Here is a 20,461-nt window from a genome sequence, read left to right on the forward strand (position 1 = left end):
CTACGTCCATATTTCAATAAATTGAGGACCCTGAGATATGGACGGTGTGATTCGTACGGAGTCGGTTCTATTTGACTGGCGAATCGCAGACTTTCTCTGACTTGCTCCAGTCGCAGGATAACTCTTGGTAAAAGTTTTATTTCTGTTTTTATTCCCTTTTATTTTATAGTCAATAGCCAATTGTGTGTCTTTTTACATTTTCTGTAATTGTTTTTTCTTTGTACATATTTTATGCATGGCCCACTTTCGGGATATTAAATCATAAAATTAATAAGTGACTTCTGGGTACTTAAGCTCAGGCTCATATCTCCGGAGAGATTGTATCGTATTGCAGTGTCTATATATGCTCGGTCAAGTTCATTGCCAATCTGTATGCAATTGCACTGCGTGTTGGCAGATTGCATGTAGATTGTAAAGTAGCAGATCTGCCAGATGGAGATCTGTGTGTGTGTGGTGGCCCAGCAGACCAGTCTGCGGATAAACTGTTGGGTGGTGGCAAGGTACCGTTTGTTGTGTGTCTGGTGTGGGGGTGTGTGGACAGTGGAAGAGTGATTAACACCAGGGTTCTAGCTTGCATGATAGCTGGAGGAATCCTAGAAGGGTGTGCCAATTGCTAGGCTGCTCCTAAACCCTTAGCGTGCACCAGATTGTATCTGCCTGTGGGTGGTCAGCCAGCTGGATTGGATTGGAGTCTCCCTCTAGTGGTGGCCAGAGGTAGTGCGGGCTGTGAAAGTGTATCACGGCCGGTCTTATATATTCAAAGTAAGCCCCTCTCATTCCTTCTTACCCCAAGTCATGGCCGGACGTGCACGCCTCGGTTAGCTAGTCGCTGTGGGCGTGTGCGTGCGTTGTGGATCTGTGACAGGTAGATGGTCCCGCTACTTATTCACAAAAAACAAAAAGTGTAGTGTGAAAAAAAGACAGGACACAGTCTTTGACAAGTCCTTTATTAAAAGAAAAAAACTAAAAGAATGTCCCCCACAATAGATGTCAATCACGATGTCTGTCGCCGACCCAAAAAAAGAATTTAAAAAAAAGGCTCCGCTCCCAACAATGGCTCCTGGCCATCTGCCTTTGAGCAGGCTTGACAGTTCTTAAATAAGGGGAGGGGCCACCCAGTGACATCACACATATGGCCCCATTTCCTTGTGACATCATTGACCCAGCATGCCCCGGTTGATGATGCCACAAGGAGGTGGGGACACACACACACACGTGATGTCACTGGGTAGCCCCACCCCTTACATATTTAAGAACTGTCAAGCCCGTGGAGCAGGCAGACAGCTGGGAGAAGAGCCTTTTTTAAAAAAGATTTTCGGGTCGGTGGCGGACATCGCGATTGATGTTGGATCTACTGCGGGGGAAATTCTTTTAGTTTTTTCTTTTATTAAAGGACTTGTCAAAGACCGTGTCCTGTCTTTTTTCACACTACATTTTTTGTTTTTTGTGAACGAGCAGCGGGACCATGTACCACATACTCATTCACATAGGGGAGGGGGCCAGGATCTGGGGGCCCCCTTGTTAAAGGTGGCTTCCAGATTCCAATAAGCCCCCTGCCCACAGACCCCCTCAACCACCGGCCAGGGTTGTAGAGAAGAGGCCCTTGTCCCCATCAACATGGGAACAGGTGCTTTGGGGGGGAGCCCCCCTGCCTCAGAGCATCCCCCCCATGTTGACAGCATGTGGCCTTTTTTTTCAGGAGGGGGGGGGGACACTCGCTCATCTCCCCCCCCTTCTGACCTGCCGGGCTGCATGCTCGGATAAGGGTCTTGTATGGATCTTGGGGGGGACCCCCACACCATTTTTTTTTTAATTTTGGCATGGAGGTTCACCTCAAAACCCATACCAGACCTGAAGGGTTTGGTATGAATGGAGGGGGGACCCCACAACATTGTTTTATTTATTATGGTGTCGTTTTTTAAATGTAATTACCGCTTTTTTTTTTCTTCACTATAGATCAGAGATTCAGCTGTCACTTTCCCCCCAGCTAAAAGAAACAAAATTTTCTTTAACTCCAGGGAAAGTGACAGCTAATTCTGTGAGTTATAGTGAAGAAATAAAAAAAAGCCGGCAATTGCATTTAAAAATCGGCACCGACATACACTTCAGATTGCGAAAAAAAGTTGTAAAAAAATTTGTAAACAGAGGCATTATTTTCAATGGATTTTCATTCGTAAACCAAAAATTATGTTAACTGAGGCCTTCATAAACCGAGGTACACCTGTATCTGTTGCATGTTACATTATCCTAATCCTTGCATGGTATTATATTACAATATTTTGTATACTGCATACTTATGACTCGTGATTGCCATACATTATATTGTACATTACATAGTCCTTGTCCATGTGATCACTTGTGTAGCCAGGCATTCTGCTGCAGTATATTTGAAAGACATTACCTTTATTAGTTACTTACCAGCTCTGCCATCCTACAGGCTGCCTTAAGTGAATCATCGCATCCAGTACACCTCACTGGCCCAGCTCTGCTGTTCATCAAGCACCACAGGGGGACCAGCACTTCCTGCATATCATATCAATCCAGCGTTACAGTTTGTGGGCTGCTACTGAGAGATCAACACTCTACTGCCCAACATGACCGCTACACTCTACTGGCCATCAGGAAGATCAGTGCACCTCAGAGGGGCCCCTCCACAGTCACAACTTGCAAATCCAAAACAGGGAGCTGGTGAGTGGGTCTCTGACCAACCTTTGCTCTGTTAACAGGAAGAGACGTACTGTAAGCAGAGTCTATTTTTATCTACACATTCACCAACTTGGTTTAACATTCCCAGTATCCTTGTAAGACCCTGTTTGGCTGTTCTGTTGTCTTCTGCACTAGTTCTCTTTTTTTACTTAGCACAGTCTTCTGCTCCACGCACGGAGCTTCAGTTTATACTCATCCATCTTACTACATGCAGATTTAACAGAAATCCTCTAGCACACCAACATTACTAAGGGCCCCAATGCAAGCCGGCAGAAGATTACTGCTGAGAACAAAGCCTTAGTTCATCTCCTTACTCAATTACTATAGTTGGCTGTTCAAATACAAATAGTTAATGCTAACAGTGTTACTCAGGTGGCCTAGGCCTAGCTCTCCTACTGCCAGTGTAGCCCTTTTATTGGTATTACCACCCCTCTGCTGCCTGATGTCACCAGGGGCGGACTGACCATTTGGAAACTCGGGCACTGCCCGAGGGCCCAGGGTCAGTAGGGGGCCCCATGAGATGCCCCTGGTACATTTTTCATAGGCTTTTTTGAGCTTGGGCAAGGACACAGGGGCCCCATGATCCCCTATTGCCCGGGGGCCCCATGAGTTGTCAGTCCACCCCTGGATGTCACACTTCAGGTGGGGGGCTTGCCCCCAGGTGTTTATGCTGACATAGAAAAGGTCTGACTTTTCATACCTACATATCTATTGTAGAATTATTGTGCTTTAATTGTACACTTTAGCAAAGATGAATCAAGCTGGCAATGTCCAGCTCATCAGAAGTGTAAAGGAATAATATACAAAGCGGTATTGCTAAACCAACTCGTGATGATTTTAAGGTTTAGTCCTGGATTGTCAGAGGGGATAAGGCCTTTATCGGGGTCAAGGCAAAAACAGAGGACCCAATCTTACAGCAACTCCTGCAGGGGTACCACTACAGTTGAATTCTCACTTGCACAATTGGCATTTTGCACTGTTTGTACGACTTCAGCTCTTACATGGTAATATATCTCACAGTGAGGCATTGTCTGCTTGTAGAATATTGACTTATGTGTATAGTTACTGTGTGTGTAACCAGGACTTGCATTTTGTGTTGTTCTTGCAGCGTGTGTATATATATATATATATATATGTGTGTGCGCACATATGTATGCATTTTTATCTATGTGCAAAGTACACTGAAAGCCATTTAAACATTAAACCAAAACAAATTGCCTATATGTCTGTAAATACTTGGCTTTGGATCCGTTTTATAATGCTTTGCATTCTTACACGCATGTTTTTGCCTTGTTTTTAAAGTGTTTTGCGGGGTTTTTTCCGTTTTTTTTTTTTTTTAAGTGGACTTTTTTGTTGTTGGAGAGAAAAAAACAAAACAAAAAAAACACAAAATGCAAAAAACGCAGTAAAAATGCGGCAAAAACACACTGCATACATTTCAGTAGCTTCTCCGTTGAACTTTTTAGCAGTAAAAACACTGCTTTTTGCATTTAAAAAAAGTCCCTGACCCTTTCCAAAAACGCAGCAGCGCAAAAAAGCATCGATGTGAACATGTCCCATACAGGGGTGGACTGACAACTCATGGGGCCCCCGGGCAATAGGGGATCATGAGGCCCCTGTGTCCTTGCCCACACCCAAAAAAGCCTATGAAAAAGCCAATGAAAGGTACGAGGGGCATCTCATGGGGCACCCTACTAAGCCCGGGCCCCCGGGCACTGCCCGAGTGCTTGAATGGTCAGTCCGCCCCTGGTCCCATAGGAAACCATGTTTCTGCAAGAACACTAAAAAATGTATTGGTGTGAACCAGGCCTTAAAGCTGATTCTGATGCGCAAAATATTTTCTGTTGTATGTTTTATTGTCCTAACCACTGCACTCCAAGCTGTTCTACATAGTACACGCTTCTGACCAAGGTGTTGATGGTCTCAACAGTTGCTGGTTGCCAAGTATTCCTCAACTGTTTTCTAAAGGTCTTCTTTAGGACTCCATTATGCTCCATAAAATGCACCCCCACCCACTGGTGTGCATTGTGTAGTTGGTGCAATAAGTTGATACAATACATCACACTATTTACCTTTTTTCAGCTCAGTGGAATGAATTTTCCTCCAAAGCCCTAGAGAAAGGGAAAATTTCCGGAGGAAATGCAGAGCCTCTCAGCCATGACCACAATTTGACTCCATTCTGGCTATTACACCTGGGCTCTTGCTCAGCTTCTATCTAACCATTGGAGTCTAGCTCCCCCTAGCTACTTGGGAGGGCACTACATATGTTATAGTCATATTTATTTTTGCTGTTAATATTAACGTGTTATTTAGATCATTCCATCCTCCTGTGTTGGCAATTCTGCTGTTACAATTAAAAATTCAATAAAAATATTGAATGAGAGTTATACAGGTGGGGTCAGCTCTCTGTCTGCTGATTGGACAATTAAGAAGCAGCAACACATGGATAATGCATCAGCTCCGCTCTCCCCTTCAGTCAGAGTGCTCCAAGTCTGCACATGTGCACCATGTTAGAGTCTAATTAGCTACTGGTGCTGTATGATATCAAGACAGATTCATGACTATATGTTAGCTGTTTGCAAAAAAATTATACATATTATAAATATTAAGGGAATACACAGCTGCATTAAATAATGTTTTTTTTTGTTTTTTTATATATCTTCTTGTAATCTAGCTATAAAACTGAACTTTAGGCAAATGATTAAGCTTTTCTAGGGTCCTTCACACTAGGTGCATTGGGACTGCACTAGGCAGCCTTTCCCAGCATAGTTACAGTGCAAGACATAGCAAAAGGCATAGTTTCCAGTAGTGTCAGCTTATCACACAGCAGAGCAGTGGTGTGCATTGAAAAAAGGACTGCATGCATGCAGTTGTGACAAACTACCACCTTGTAACACCAGTGTAAGAATTTTATGAAATGTCACTTTGACATTTCAATAAAGTTCAGACAAAAAAAAAAATGTAAACAGTGTGGTGTGCTGAGATCGGAGGATCAGCACCAGGGGCGGACTGACAACTCATGGGGCCCCCGGGCAATAGGGGATCATGGGACCCCTGTGTCCTTGCCCAAACTCAAAAAATCCTATGAAAAAGGTACCAGGGGCATCTCATGGGGCCCCCTACTGACCCCGGACCCTCAATAGGGGATCATGGGGCCCCTGTGTCCTTGCCCAAACTCAAAAAAGCCTATGAAAAAGGTACCAGGGGCATCTCATGGGGCCCCCTACTGACCCGAGTTTCCAAATGGTCAGTCCACCCCTGATCGGCACTGTTCTTGCCAGCACACACCAAAATTCATGTGTTAGGAGCAGCTCACTGTGAATGAACCCTTCATTTCCACAGGATTTGTATTTCTGTCCATCGAGTCCTGAGGTTTACACAGCTCTTCCATACAACACACATTCTCTGCTGCAGCTATGTATGCCTTACAGGTCTTGTCCCTTCCCCAGGCTGACTGGACATTGAAAGGAGAAGCAGCAGACCAATGAGCTTGTCTCTCTGCAACTCTGCTCTCTCCTCCTATTAGTAGGTTTCTTGTTAGCGTGTGAGCACTGCAACACAGCTGATTGGCTCCTTGTGCTGCTTCCCTCCCCCTCTCAGTTTGGGCTCTACTGGAGAGGGACTGCAAAAGGCCGATAGAGAGCCCAATTCAGATACTAACACTTGCTTTGAAAGAAAATACATTTATAGATGGATTATGATGCAGACCTTCATTAATGGTGTCTTTCATATCTGCCTAAATTTCAGTTGTAATTAGAATTGTGTACAACTCTACCATTGGGTTTGGTTGTGATTCTCTGACGCAAAGTAGAAACTAAAAACGTATGTATTATGTTTTTTAAGGTTCGCTAGTTGTTATGGTAAGCTTACTAGTAAACTCTATGTTTTCCATAACCGAGGGCTCATCTCAAGTGCAATTTCCCCCGTCTGGCTGCCTGACATGGGGTTACAATTTAAAATATACCATCAGGAATGTTATTTTTTCTCTGTGCTGCTCCACGTTGTTTAGAAACCCTCTCTAGTGCTCTAGAATAACACACCTTATTTTGGTCAAGGGAACGGACCGGCTTTGTGCCTGCTGTGTAAAACGTATATACGTGAAATAACAGCAAAAGTTGTTTTCTTAACATAAATCAAGTCTTGTGAATGCCCGGTCTTTGGATTGGCACTTAACTTACAAAAATACAGTTAAGCATTGCGTTAAAAGAAAAAATGGAGAACATTTATTAAATATGAGGTTTTTACTGTAATCGAATATTAATGTAACCCAATGCTTATTCCCCATTAAGTTGATCCTGTTTTAATACACACATGCTTCTTATTATTTAGCACTCACGCAGGATATTCCACACACAAACTGTTTCCACCCTGAATGGAATGTCTAGGGAAGCTGAGACTAAATGTTTGGAAACAGAACGACAGGCCAGGTTTTTAAAAAAAAAAAAAATAAGTATTCCACTTGTTTTCAAAGGAGTGACTTTCTGGGGAATGTTAGAGTTAAAGTGTATCCAAAGCCAACATTTCTATCAGTTTTGATAAAGAATAAGGAAGGGTTTGAACCTCTGTCAAGTTTTTCTTGCTCACTATTATTGTGATTAGAGATGAGCGAATCGAACCAGGCGAACCGGAATTCGATACGAATTTCAGGAAAAATTTGATTCGCGTCGAATCCGAATATTTGCCTACTTTGGGTGCGCGAATCGGATTTTTCCCGATCAGCCGGCAAAAGTGTCCCTGCAGAGAGCTCCGCTATTTCTGACATTTCTCTGACAGTTCCTTCACATGTACAGCGGTTGAAACATTGTATCTATTAGTTTCCATTTAGGATACAGATGTTTCAACCGCTGTACATGTGAAGAAGCTGTCAGAGAACTGTCAGAAATAGAGGAACTCTGCACATACACTTTTTGCCGGTTTGGAATTCTTATTTTCATCCTACTTCTTCTTCTTCATCCTCAGAAGAAGAAGAAGAGGATGAGGATGAAGAAGAAGAAGAACAAGAAGAAGTAGGATGAAAATAAGAATAATTCCAAGCCGGCAAAAAGTGTATCTGCAGAGCTCCTCTATTCTGCAGATACACTTAGAGGAGCTCTGCAGATACACTTTTTGCCGGCTTGGAATTAATCTTATTTTCATCCTACTTCTTCTTCTTCATCCTCATCCTCAGAAGAAGAAGAGGATGAGGATGAAGAAGAAGAAGAAGAAGTAGGATGAAAATAAGAATAATTCCAAGCCGGCAAAAAGTGTATCTGCAGAGCTCCTCTAAGTGTATCTGCAGAGCTCCGCTATTTCTGACAGTTCTGTGACATTCACTCCATACAGCGGTTGAAACATTGTATCTATTTGTTTCCATAAATGGATCCATTTATGGAAACAAATAGATACAATGTTTCAACCGCTGTATGGAGTGAATGTCACAGAACTGTCAGAAATAGACAGAAACTGTCACAGAACTGTCCTTCTTCTCATCCTTCTCCTTCTTCTCATCCTTCTTCTCATCCTTCTTCTCATCCTTCTCCTTCTTCTCATCCTTCTCCTTCTTCTTATCCTTCTTCTCATCCTTCTTCTTCTCATCCTTCTCCTTCTCATCCTTCTCATCCTTCTCCTTCTTCTCATCCTTCTCCTTCTTCTCATCCTTCTCCTTCTTCTCATCCTTCTCCTTCTTCTCATCCTTCTCCTTCTTCTCATCCTTCTCCTTCTTCTCATCCTTCTCCTTCTTCTCATCCTTCTCCTTCTTCTCATCCTTCTCCTTCTTCTCATCCTTCTCCTTCTCCTTCTCCTTCTCCTTCCTCATCTCCAAGGGCATTTAAATTAAAGGTACAGTGTTCTGCACCAATTTAAAGGCTCTCTGAAGCCTAGAAACCCTTTTTATAAGTTAACTTCGTAGCGAATTAATTCGCATCGAATCGAATTTCTTCCTGAAATTCGGCGAATCAGCCGAATCGAATTTTTGAATAATTCGCTTATCTCTAATTGTGATGGTAAGGAGTGCGTGAATGAAGCTAGTTGAGATAAAAAAAAAAAAAATTACACACACACACGTGCTCAAAAGTTTGCATACCCTGTGAAATTTTGGCATTGATGTTGAAAACATGACTGATCATGCCAAAAAAATACTCTTTTATTGAAGGATGATGATCATATGAAACCATTATCAAATATTTGTTTGGCTCCTTTTTAAATCATAATAACAGAAATCACCCAAATTGTCCTGATCAAAAGTTGGTACAGACAGACAAGGTGACACATGGGGTAAAATGCCAATTAAAGGTTAATGTCCCACATCTGTGGCATAAATAGTTAATGAGTTTGTTAGCTCTCACATGGAAGCACTGACTAGGCTAGATACTGAGCCATGGGGATAAGAAAAAAACTGTCAAAAGTCCTGCGTAACAAGGTAATAGAACTTTATAAAGATAGAAAAGGACATAAAAAGATGTCCAAAGCCTTGAACATGCCAGTCATCACTTCCACTAAGAAGTAGAAAATTACAAACTTTTGAGCACAACTGTATATTAATATATATATATATATATATATATATATATATATATATATATATATATATACACACACACATACATACAGTGGGGATCGAAAGTTTGGGCACCCCAGCTAAAAATTTGTATTAATGTGCATAAAGAAGCCAAGGAAAGATGGAAAAATCTCCAAAAGACATCAAATTACAGATTAGACATTCTTATAATATGTCAACAAAAGTTAGATTTTATTTCCATCATTTACACTTTCAAAATAACAGAAAACAAAAAAATGGCGTCTGCAAAAGTTTGGACACCCTGCAGAATTTATAGCATGCACTGCCCCCTTTGCCAAGCTGAGACCTGCCAGTGTCATGGATTGTTCTCAATCATCGCCTGGGAAGACCAGGTGATGTCAATCTCAAAGGTTTTAAATGCCCCGACTCATCTGACTTTGCCCCAACAATCAGCACCATGCGTTCTTCTAAGCAGTTGTCTAGAAAACTGAAACTGAAAATAGTTGACGCTCACAAAGCTGGAGAAGGCTATAAGAAGATAGCAAAGCGTTTTCAGATGTTAATATCCTCTGTTCAGAATGTAATTAAGAAATGGCAGTCATCAGGAACAGTGGAAGTTAAAGCAAGATCTGGAAGACCAAGAAAAATATCAGACAGAACAGCTCGCAGGATTGTGAGAAAAACAATTCAAAACCCACGTTTGACTGCACGATCCCTCCAGAAAGATCTGGCAGACACTGGAGTTGTGGTACACTATTCCACTATAAAGAGATACTTGTACAAATATGGACTTCATGGAAGAGTCATCAGAAGAAAACATCTTCTACGTCCTCACCACAAAAATCATCGTTTGAAACATTCAGCAGAATAAGCAGCCCAGCTGGGACCCTATTAAACAGCAGACACATGGTGAGTCTGCCCAGGTGGTCAGCAGCCCTCCAGGCCACAGTCTCCTACTCCACAACAAAAGACCCTCTCAGGTGTCAGAGTATTTATACACTCTCCCAGCCACCATATGGGCATACTCTTCCTAGGGATTGGCTAGCGTTGCATAAATATGCAGCTGCTTTTGACTCTTCAAGTTCTCCATACAATCACAATCACATACAGCTCAACAGACTACAGTGAGCCCAAAACTAAATTTACCTAACCTAACATAGGGTGTTACATCTATACTGACCTTACCGGTTAACCTAACTACTCTTTCCTTCCCTGCAGTCAGCACTAAAATAACAGATGACCAGTAACCCAATGGAGTGATGACATGTCTCTAGATCATGTGACAAAACTGACCTAATAATTGGATGCTAGAAATGAGCACTGGCACAGGTTGCATGCCTCTCTATACCTGGAAGTGCTGGGTAGTGTTGTCAGGTGCAGAGAAGGAAGGAGCAGTGAGGGGAGGGCTGGTAAGACGAGTAAATGGAGATCAGGGTAGCCCACTGCAGAGACAAGGTCACTTTTCCCTGCATGTGCAAAGTGATGACGTCTCCTTAATTTTACCTCTTCCATTGACTTCAATGCATGTAACCAAAATGGCAATACTTCAGTGATATCTTGGAAAAACTAAACTCTCAATTTTGCTCATTCCTAGTTATCGGGATAAAACCCCTGAGCTGTAATCACCAAGACTTCCAATATTCTTGTTGTTGAAAGAACAGAACCATGTTTCTGTAATATGGACTGATTATTTGTGATGACCACCAGCAGATCTTAGTTCTGCAGGCAGACCGTATGTGTCATTTGGCTTTGGCTGTATATCTCCATGATCCCGCATTACGAAGCCTTGGAACTGATTATGGGAAAGTTAATATCCCCTCCACAGCCCTCCTTTTAATTATTGTCAAAACGGCAAAACCCATTTCTTTTTGTGTGCAAAAAGGTGTGTAATTAAACTAGAAGTATAATACCTATCAACACGCAAATCCGACACTTATGAACTTTAACTGCAGAATAAAACCTCCTATTACATGACCATTAAGTCTTATGAATAAAGCTAGTCATTGTAGTACTTGATTAATTTTTATACACTATATAAATATAGTTTAATCATTGTGTAACTGTTTTAAAACTGGCTCCCTAATATTTCCAATAGAATGAGAAGATCAGTGATGTAGAGATAGTTTTAATGAAAAGAAAGGAAAAAAGGAACCTTTTTATTGACTTGAAAGAAAATGGAGCCATTGATGCTGTGCATTAACAAGTTTCTATCTGATTATGCATTGACAGCCTTGTTGATCCACTCTACCCGTAGTAATAAGGCTGACAATTCTGAAATGTTTGTATTAATCACTGGGCTAAAGTATGAAAGTGGAACATAAAGTTGGTGTAGCCTCCGATAACCAAATACCGTATTTTCCGGCGTATAAGACGACCCCCTACTTTTCCTGTTAAAATATAGTGTTTGGGCTATACTCGCCGTATAAGACTACCCCTCTTCCAATGCACACCAGTGGGAAGAATCGTGCCCCATCATTGGTATTAGTGGGAGGAATAGTGCCCCATCATTGGTATTAGTGGGAGGAATAGTGCCCTATCATTGGTATCAGTGGGAGGAATAGTGCCCCATCATTGGTATTAGTGGGAGGAATAGTGCCCAATCATTGGTATTAATGGGAGGAATAGTGCCCTATCATTGGTATCAGTGGGAGGAATAGTGCCCCATCATTGGTATTAGTGGGAGGAATAGTGCCCCATCATTGGTGTCAGAGCAGCGAATCGTGCCCCATCATTGGTGTCAGTGGAAGGAATAGCGCCCCATCATTGGTGTCAGTGGGAGGAATAGCGCCCCATCATTGGTATCAGTGGGGGGAATAGTGCCCCATCTTTGGTGTCAGTGGGGGGAATAGTGCCCCATCTTTGGTGTCAGTGGGGGGAATCGTGCCCCGTCATTGGTGTCAGTGGGAGGAATAGTGTCCCAACATTGGTGTCAGTGGGAGGAATAGTGTCCCATCATTGGTGTCAGTGGGGGAAGGAATAGTATCTCATCATTGGTGTCAGTGGGGGACGGAATAGTATCCCATCATTGGTGTCAGTGGGGGAAGGAATAGTGTTCCATCATTGGTGTCAGTGGGCGGTGGAATAGTGCCCCATTGTTGTTGTCAGTGGGGGGGGGGGAATAGGGCCCCATCGTTGGTGTCAGTGGGGGGGAGGAAAAGTGCCCCATCGTTGGTGTTAGTGGGAGGAATAATGCCCCATCATTGGTATCAGTGACACCAATGATGGGGCACTATTCTTCCCACTGACACCAATGACACTTGCTGACCCCTGTTCCAGTATGGAGCCTAGCAGCCACGCGAACATCCAGTGGCCGAACTGAATGAAGGAGCAGCCGCACTTCCTGGACTGGATCGTCGTGGGACCGGAGCCAGGTAAGAAACAGCAGACCCTGCCCACCCCTGTACTTAGTGTCCCTTCCGTTGGAAAGGGGGGGCGGCGGCGGCACCGCGCCGCCCCCCTAAAAAGTGTCAGCATGCCGTATACCGGCGTATAAGACGACCCCCGACTTTTGAGAAGATTTTCAAGGGGTAAAAAGTCGTCTTATACACCGGAAAATACGGTACTTATTAAATTTACAACTGATTAAGTATATAAGCCAAGTTTTATTAATTCGGTTTCTATAGAGAAGGGGATGGTGATCACATTTTTTTGCTGTTTTTTCCACCACAGGGGAGATTCATCCTCTCTGTTCGTTCTGGTGGACCATTGCCACCAAGCGTAAAAGTGATGGCAAATCTAAAAATTTTAGATATCTTCAGAACAGGAATAGAGGGGAAATCTTTGAATGGGGACACCTGTTTCTGAGACAATTGAAGAAAAATTCCCTAAATTTTCAGAGATATCGTCTCAATTCCTGGCAGGTCTTCAGGACAGAAAATTAGGGAAATTCTCCCTAATGGGATTAAATGGAATTGTAAGCCTACTGCCCTAAAAAGTTCCTGTTAAAAGTTTGGATAGTAAGAATAACAAGATCTGAGAGTGTTTTATGGTAGGTTCACATTATCTAGCAAACATATTTTGCACGCTCCTTTAACCCAGTGAAGAATAAAATATGGCGTAGCCCATGACAAATTCTGATTCCATTTCCAGCTGAATGAGTCAGAAAGTCCAGGACAGCTGAAAAGTGCTTCCTTAATTCTCAAGAGCCATTTAAAACCTACCGCACTCTTAAAAAATACACATTAACTTTGCAGTCCATTGAATGGTGAACCCTTGCCAAAAAGGTCCTGGTATTCTCTTGCAGGTATTGAGAGAGAAGTCTAGAAAAAAAACAAAACAAAAAAACAGCACAGCAAGCCATAGATGATGCAGTTTTCTGTGGTTGCAGGAAAATAAAAAATTGCTCGGTTCCCCCATCAAAACTGTCAATGTTGGTGGGGGAATCCCTCCTGCAGGGAGATTGTGTTCTGCCGGCGGGGAGCCTTATCTCACGGCAAAACACAGTGAATACTGCTAGAGGCTATAGCCACCAACAGTATTCACCGCTCAAAAGTCCGACAGGCTGATTGTACTGAATTCAATCGATGGATTGACTTCAGTACAACCAGCTTACCCATAGATGGATTGAATCTCAGCCTGTCCCTGCTGAATTGGTCAAAATTTAATGGATCTATGGCTGGCTTAGGGCCTCGTACTGTATACACTTATGGAAGCCCTTGGCTGCCCCTCCGAAAAAATTATCTTTTCCTAAGGCAGGTGTCAGGCTGCCGGGAGGCAATAAGTCACCTTCTGTTTTAACACTGAACATACATTGCATACAGTAGCAAGGTGGTTGTGGCACAAACCCATTCACTTGAATAAGTTGTGTTTGGTGGTGGTTCTGCCTGCAAAATGCAACACGGGGTATAATTTTTGCCACTGCCATTTAGCTGAAACGCCAATTTTAACACCCCCCACCCGCAGGTGTGAATGGACCCTAAGACTAAAGAAATTGGTAATTAAATGATGCAAATGGGTATATTGATGACAGGGTACATATCAATATCCAAATGTTTGGATGAACTAGCGATCATGTGTTGAAGAGGAAGCTATATCAGCTCAGTCTAACGTTGGTCTGTAAGGAAATTGCGTACATGAAGCGAAGACTCGCAAATAATTATCTGGAAGCATTTCTTGAGTTTGCCAAAATGGAAGAGGTGACCCTTTAGAACATTTTTCATGTGTTCAGGTATTAGCAACACATACTGTATCTTTAGAAAGAGTTTGCAAAGTGAGATCAACAAGGTGGGAGAGGACATGGAGAATGGTCTTAATTTTTGGATGATCTAGGGGAATGCTGAAAATTGTTTTTAATCAATTGAAACTAATACAGACTTACTGCCTGCATTAGTGAGGCATCTTGTTAAAATAAAGGAAGGATGGATTTAGCAAAATTAGGGGAATACTGGTAATCTGTACTGGCTTGCTAATAAAACTGAGATTTAGGTGGAAGCCCATCTTTCGGCAACACGTTGGGGTTGATTTATTAAAGGCAAATTAATTGGGCTGTTGCTCCAGAGCTTAGTAAATGAGGTAAAGCTTCACTTTGCAAAGAATACCCAATCACATGCAAGGAAAATTAAAAAAACAAAAAAATCCCCAGCATTTTTGCTTGTATATGATCGGATGATGGACTTCAGTAGAGCGCACAGACTATTTGCCTTTAGTAATTCAACCCCATTACATCAATGCCAAAGTAATCCTGGAGTAACTCAATGGCATGGTACACTATTATTTGGCTTTGAGAGTCCAGCATCGTAGTTTTCCAGCATGGTATTTTTTGTGCTGAAAACCAATATACGTTAAACGGACCTGGCATTAGATATATTTTTCAGATTTGAAGACAAATCCACCTTTAGGGAAAAATAATGCACATATTTCTGCAGAATTGCGGGTGTAATGTCAGGCTCCTGCAGACATGTCCTCCAGCTGTCTTGCCCACACGTCTGTATGGGCTGTTAGAAATCTGGAGGACGTGTCAATGAACTACGAGGGCGCTCATCACTCCCCTTACAGTTCATTGAGAACTACAAGCCATTTGTCGTGGTGGCAGAGAGGACTTATAGTTTTAGCATTTACAGATTCCCGTGAATGAATGGGGCGGATGTACGGGTGTAGCCCTGCAAAGCCGGGGGAGAGGAACCCCGCCCACTGTCACAGGGGTATGGGGGGAGGGGGAGACAGGGGGTGCAGGGGACAGGAGATGGAGCATGTTACACCCTAAATATAGGTGAAACGTGTAACATGCTCCAAGAACTGCAATTAGTCTTTAAAGCTTGATTCCAGGAATTCAGACACTTTGTAAAATCTGCTGGCTTACAACGAGGCATTTGCCACCTCATGGATTTATCGCTGTTGTTTATATCTGTCAGTTTTTCTGAGTGCTGGGAGTACAGCTATCCCTATACTCCCGGTGATCTGAAAGGAGAGATACGGTCTGCTCACACACAGCAGTTCTGCCTGCTCTTCCCCTCTTCTTTGCATTTTGTGAATGGGATCACAATACAAAGCACTCAGTAATTGGACAGCAGATGCAGAGGGGTGGGCAGGAAGCTGAGGCCAGAAGGCCCGAATGTATAGCATTGGCTATGCTCCCAGCCCTCAGTAATAATGTAAACTGTGAATTAAAGAAGAGTGTCAGTCTCTCAATCAACATTGACTATTTTTAATCCTCATGCTGCTAGAATTAGTAAATAGATAGGAAAAGTGATCATATTTGCTTGTTTTAAACCTTTTTTCTTATTTCTTCATAATTTGCCTAGGCATGGAAACCAGGCAGTAACTGGAGTCTTCAGGAGGGGAGGAGTGGTTTTCTCAGCTAAACACATCCTCCTGCCTGCATGCCTGAGTTAAGGGTGGATGGATTCTAAGGAATAAATGCTATATTAATCATATGCCCTTACTCAAGATGGCCACAGCCAGAAACGCTAGGGGGTGCCTTTCAAAGTGATTTCTCAGCAAAATAAAGCATGGAGATGTGGATGTATGGGTGAGGTTTGCTTAGAATATTCAAAATGAATTAAATAGTCTTTTTGGTTTGTGGTGCTGAATTTCCCGGAATTCAACTTTAAGGGCATGGATGCTAAGTAATGTCTAATACTTCCAGGTATTTATTACTTCTTACACAGGTCACAGTACTCCCCCCTGACAATGCCTTCATCTACTTTTCTATCCAGAAAAATGGTGCCATCTTTGTTCAGGCATTATCCAGGGTCAGCATCTTGGACTGAGATATCAGCCTAGAGATGAAAACTCCTTGTGCCTGTTCAGTTCTTGGCTGCATTCACAAATGTATGAAACAGATCAGCCCCCACTGTATCCTCTCACCTTGTCACTTACTACACTGAGGGAGAGGAGACTGTGGAAATGTTTTCCCTGCATGCAGCAGACTGATAACATTATCCCAACATATTCAACATCACTGGACAGGAGCTCATGGATTGCTTCAAATTGACAAAAGGTGGAGTTTGAAAGGTTTGGTTTCCGTATATGATGAATTGCTAGAAATGTATGCAAACTTGTGGAGTTACCGAAAGGTCCATTTTAAAGGGTATGCAAGCAATCAATCCTTAACCTGTAACTTCCTTCTAACACATAGATGTCCATTAACCTGGATCTTAACATAGAGTACTTGTAAGAATTAGCACTGCATACGCAAGTCCCTAACATTTACAAACTTAAACCTTTACCCCAGAAACCCTAAAGCCCTACGGACTCAGCCCCCTTTGCCCCAGAGTCTCTACTTTCCTTTCTGTAAGCCCTCCTCTGCTGTAATTTTGCTTTTCGTTTTGTTATCACTCACATTTTTTTCAAAACCACTTAAACTTGTTTTATGACCCAGAGGGTCTTTTTCTGATATTCTCTGGTCAGTGGGTGGCAGGGTTGCAATGGTGGCAGACCGCCAGCTACACATCATGTTTCAACACATCCCAGTGTATAGTTAAAGGTGACAGACTGCCTCCCCGTCAGCCAGTGCTATCTGTCTGGGACCTCATTGTTGCTGACCATCCACAGTTTGTGCATTTTTGGTAGCGGAATATTGTATTGTGTACTAGGAGCAGTGTACTGTACATTTGATGGACAAACTGGGGGTTATTTAGTAAAACTGGAGAGTGCAAAGTCTGGTGAAGCTCTGCATAGAAACTAGCTTCCATGTTATTTTGCCAAAGCCTAACTGAACAAGCTGAAGTTAGAAGCCGATTGGCTACCATACAGAGCTGCATCAGATTCTGAGTGCTCCAGTTTTAATAAATCTACCCCAATGCCTCTCTCAGCCTTTCTGTCCCAAGGGTTGGTCTGCCTAGTATTAGTGTGACTTCCAATCTTGCTAGTGTAATGCAAAGTCTAGCTAATTTACTCAAAATGGTCATATTGTTACAAGGTCCTCTGGCCCCCCAAGGCGAAGAAGCCAAAGTTTTTTTTTTTTTTTTTTAAAGGTTTGATAGTTTTACTTGGAAAAGTGCAGAGCAAACAACTCAAAGGCCAATATACAAGGGACAGGGTTATCCCTACGTCCCTACTCTCAACTGAGGCTATGTGCTGCAAAAAGTAGGGTCCTGGTAAAGACAGGAGTTCATCAGTGGCATTTCCCAGTAGCTGATATCTTCAGGGGCGAACCCCAGATACAGAGGACATTCTACACGATGGTAGTAGGAGGCGACATTCTTGTACTCCTTCCGGGTGCGGCTTTCCTGATCTTATCCCTTCCCCCCCTTCTCATCCGGACCACTGACCCTCTTTTTTGTCACAGGATCAATGGGTCAGACCTTGAGGGCAGACAGGAGCTGTGCCAGGATCCTTGCTGAAGGATGCTTGTGTACAGGCACAGAACGGGAGCTCGTCATTCCTCATCCTAACTAAATTTGAGTTTTTAAAGTGACAACGGTAGCAAGAATGGCAAAATCAACATTTGGTCATAAAATAAATTTACTAAATACATTTATAAACAAAAACATATGAAAACTGCAAGAGTGTAATCAGTGGTGTGCTATTGTTGTTTTTACATCTAGTCTGCTGTAAATCATAAGCTGCTGTCGGCACGCCTGATACAGAGTGGGGCTCGGCTGTCACACAGATGGTGGAACCCTGTTCATCACACTGGGAGGACCACTCCCCATATGTACCTAGTAGGAGAACGCTGTTAGTTGGACAATGAAGTTCTACAAAGTGCAAGAGAATCTCCCTCAGAGATCTGCTCTCCTCCACTTTACCAATACTCAAGAGGGCAGGAACCTCTCCTACCTCTGCCATAGTCTACCAGCCTAGTAGGAGGGGAGTTGTCTAGAGATGCAAGGAAGTTCAAATCTGACCTTGGATCCCAACAGTTGAACCAAGAATTAACTTCCGACATAGGGAAAACAACATTATACTTCTCAGACTTTAAAAGACAAAAACAAACCCTACACATTATAGGAGGCCAAATAAACCTTCCCAGACTAGAGAAGGCCAGAAGATACAAGTAATGGCAATATCTATTAAAGACTCTCATCATTTTCAACACAGAGAAACCCTTAGAAATAACTTAGTTCTCAGGGAACCCCTATTAACAACTACTATATCTACAACTCATGATACATTTGTGTGATGGCCAGTGGGAAGAATGCTCCTCACACTTGTGGTCATTGGGAAGAATGACCCCCTTAAAAAGATCAATGGAATCAGTGCAAACGTATTTGAGAGGCAGACATTGCTTATTACTCAAGAAACCCTTAGAAACCACAACCACTGGAGGAAGCCTAGGATTCCATGGAACCCTGATCTAAGAGGTAAGCAGTGGCCATTACAAGCAATTCAATGAGACATACTTTTTTTTTGGCTGGAGCTTTCTTCCTCTCTTGCAAATATGTTCTCCCTGTTGTGCAAATCTCTTCAATCAGTTGCACAATCGGCCATGGCTTGTTTTCAAGCATCAAATAATTGGGCAGAAAGCTAGTGACTCTGTACACCCCTCTCTTAACCGGAGTGTTGTCTGAGTATAATAACAGCCATTAAACTAAGTTTGTTTTGAAAAGTACAATATTTCTGCCGGTGTGACAATCTCGCCAGGCGAAGTCTGTACAATTTCCATAATGCCTGTACAGTTGAGCTATACAGTCAAAATTGTAGTAATTTTTGCAGCTGGAGAAAAAAGTTTTAACAAATAACCTTCCACCGTGCAATTTTCTCTTTGAGATTTTTTTCTCTCTTTTTATACAAAAAAGGAAATGTACTAATTTTCTGAACATTGTATAAGGTACACAACCTACTGTCTACATGAAAAGACTATACTTTATTTCTAGAGCCTTTAGCGGTTCATGCAGATGCTCAGGAGTTGTGCATGTGTTAAAGACATGAAGAATTAAATTGCTCAAAAAAGAGGGAACAATGAATTATTTAAAAGTTTGGTTGGACATTTCAATGGAATTAATGCCTTGTGTGGCAGTCAATCAAATTCCTTTCTCCATTGTTCAGCATTCAATCAAGTTTAGAACAAGGTTTACAATGTGATACAATAAAATTATACTTTCTGTAGCAATTTTTTTTAAATAAATGTATTCAAAGAGCTTGTTTGTCAAGATCAAAGTTACGTGACAATAGATTGCTCTAAGGGGAGAGATGCTTGCTGCACAATTAAACATTGAAAAATACAAAAGCCTTGCAATATGATTTATAGCATAGAAATGTGGGCATGTTTTTTTGTTCACCTTTTTTTTGATAGTATCACTTGCAAACCACACTGCTGGAAGAGAAATAAAGACATTTTGCTAATTGGTAAATGCTTTCTGTATTTGCAACAAAGCTGATATATTAAAAATTGTGGATAAAAACAAGACAAAATAATGATAAAAACTATAAAAGCTATAATAACAGTTATAGGTCACATTTTTGCACTTTTGTGTAGCAGACAATATGTTCAAATATAGTAAATGTTACTGTGTAGAACTGTACTAAGGATTTTTTTTTAAATATAAAAAGGAATGCAACAAAGAAAAAAATCTAACCTCTTACAAAAATTAAAATACCATTTTTATGTCTTATAACCAGATTCTAGTTGAAAGAATATTAGCATTTTAAAATGAATCACTATTTTCACATATATTTACTATTATCTTACTAAACATTTTCAAATATATATAATTTCCTATCATCTCTAAACAAAATAAGTAACAAATTGTCACATATTGGTACTATATTTTATTAAATATTACATTTTATTTATATTGATTTTATGATTGTCGTATTTACATAACAAACCTTTTTTAAAATGTACTTTTGGGAGTGGTATTTATAATATTAAATCAT

Source organism: Staurois parvus, unplaced genomic scaffold (assembly GCF_062004578.1).
Source record: "Staurois parvus isolate SC_StPar_1 unplaced genomic scaffold, SC_StPar_1.0 ptg000124l, whole genome shotgun sequence".
NCBI lineage: Eukaryota > Metazoa > Chordata > Amphibia > Anura > Ranidae > Staurois > Staurois parvus.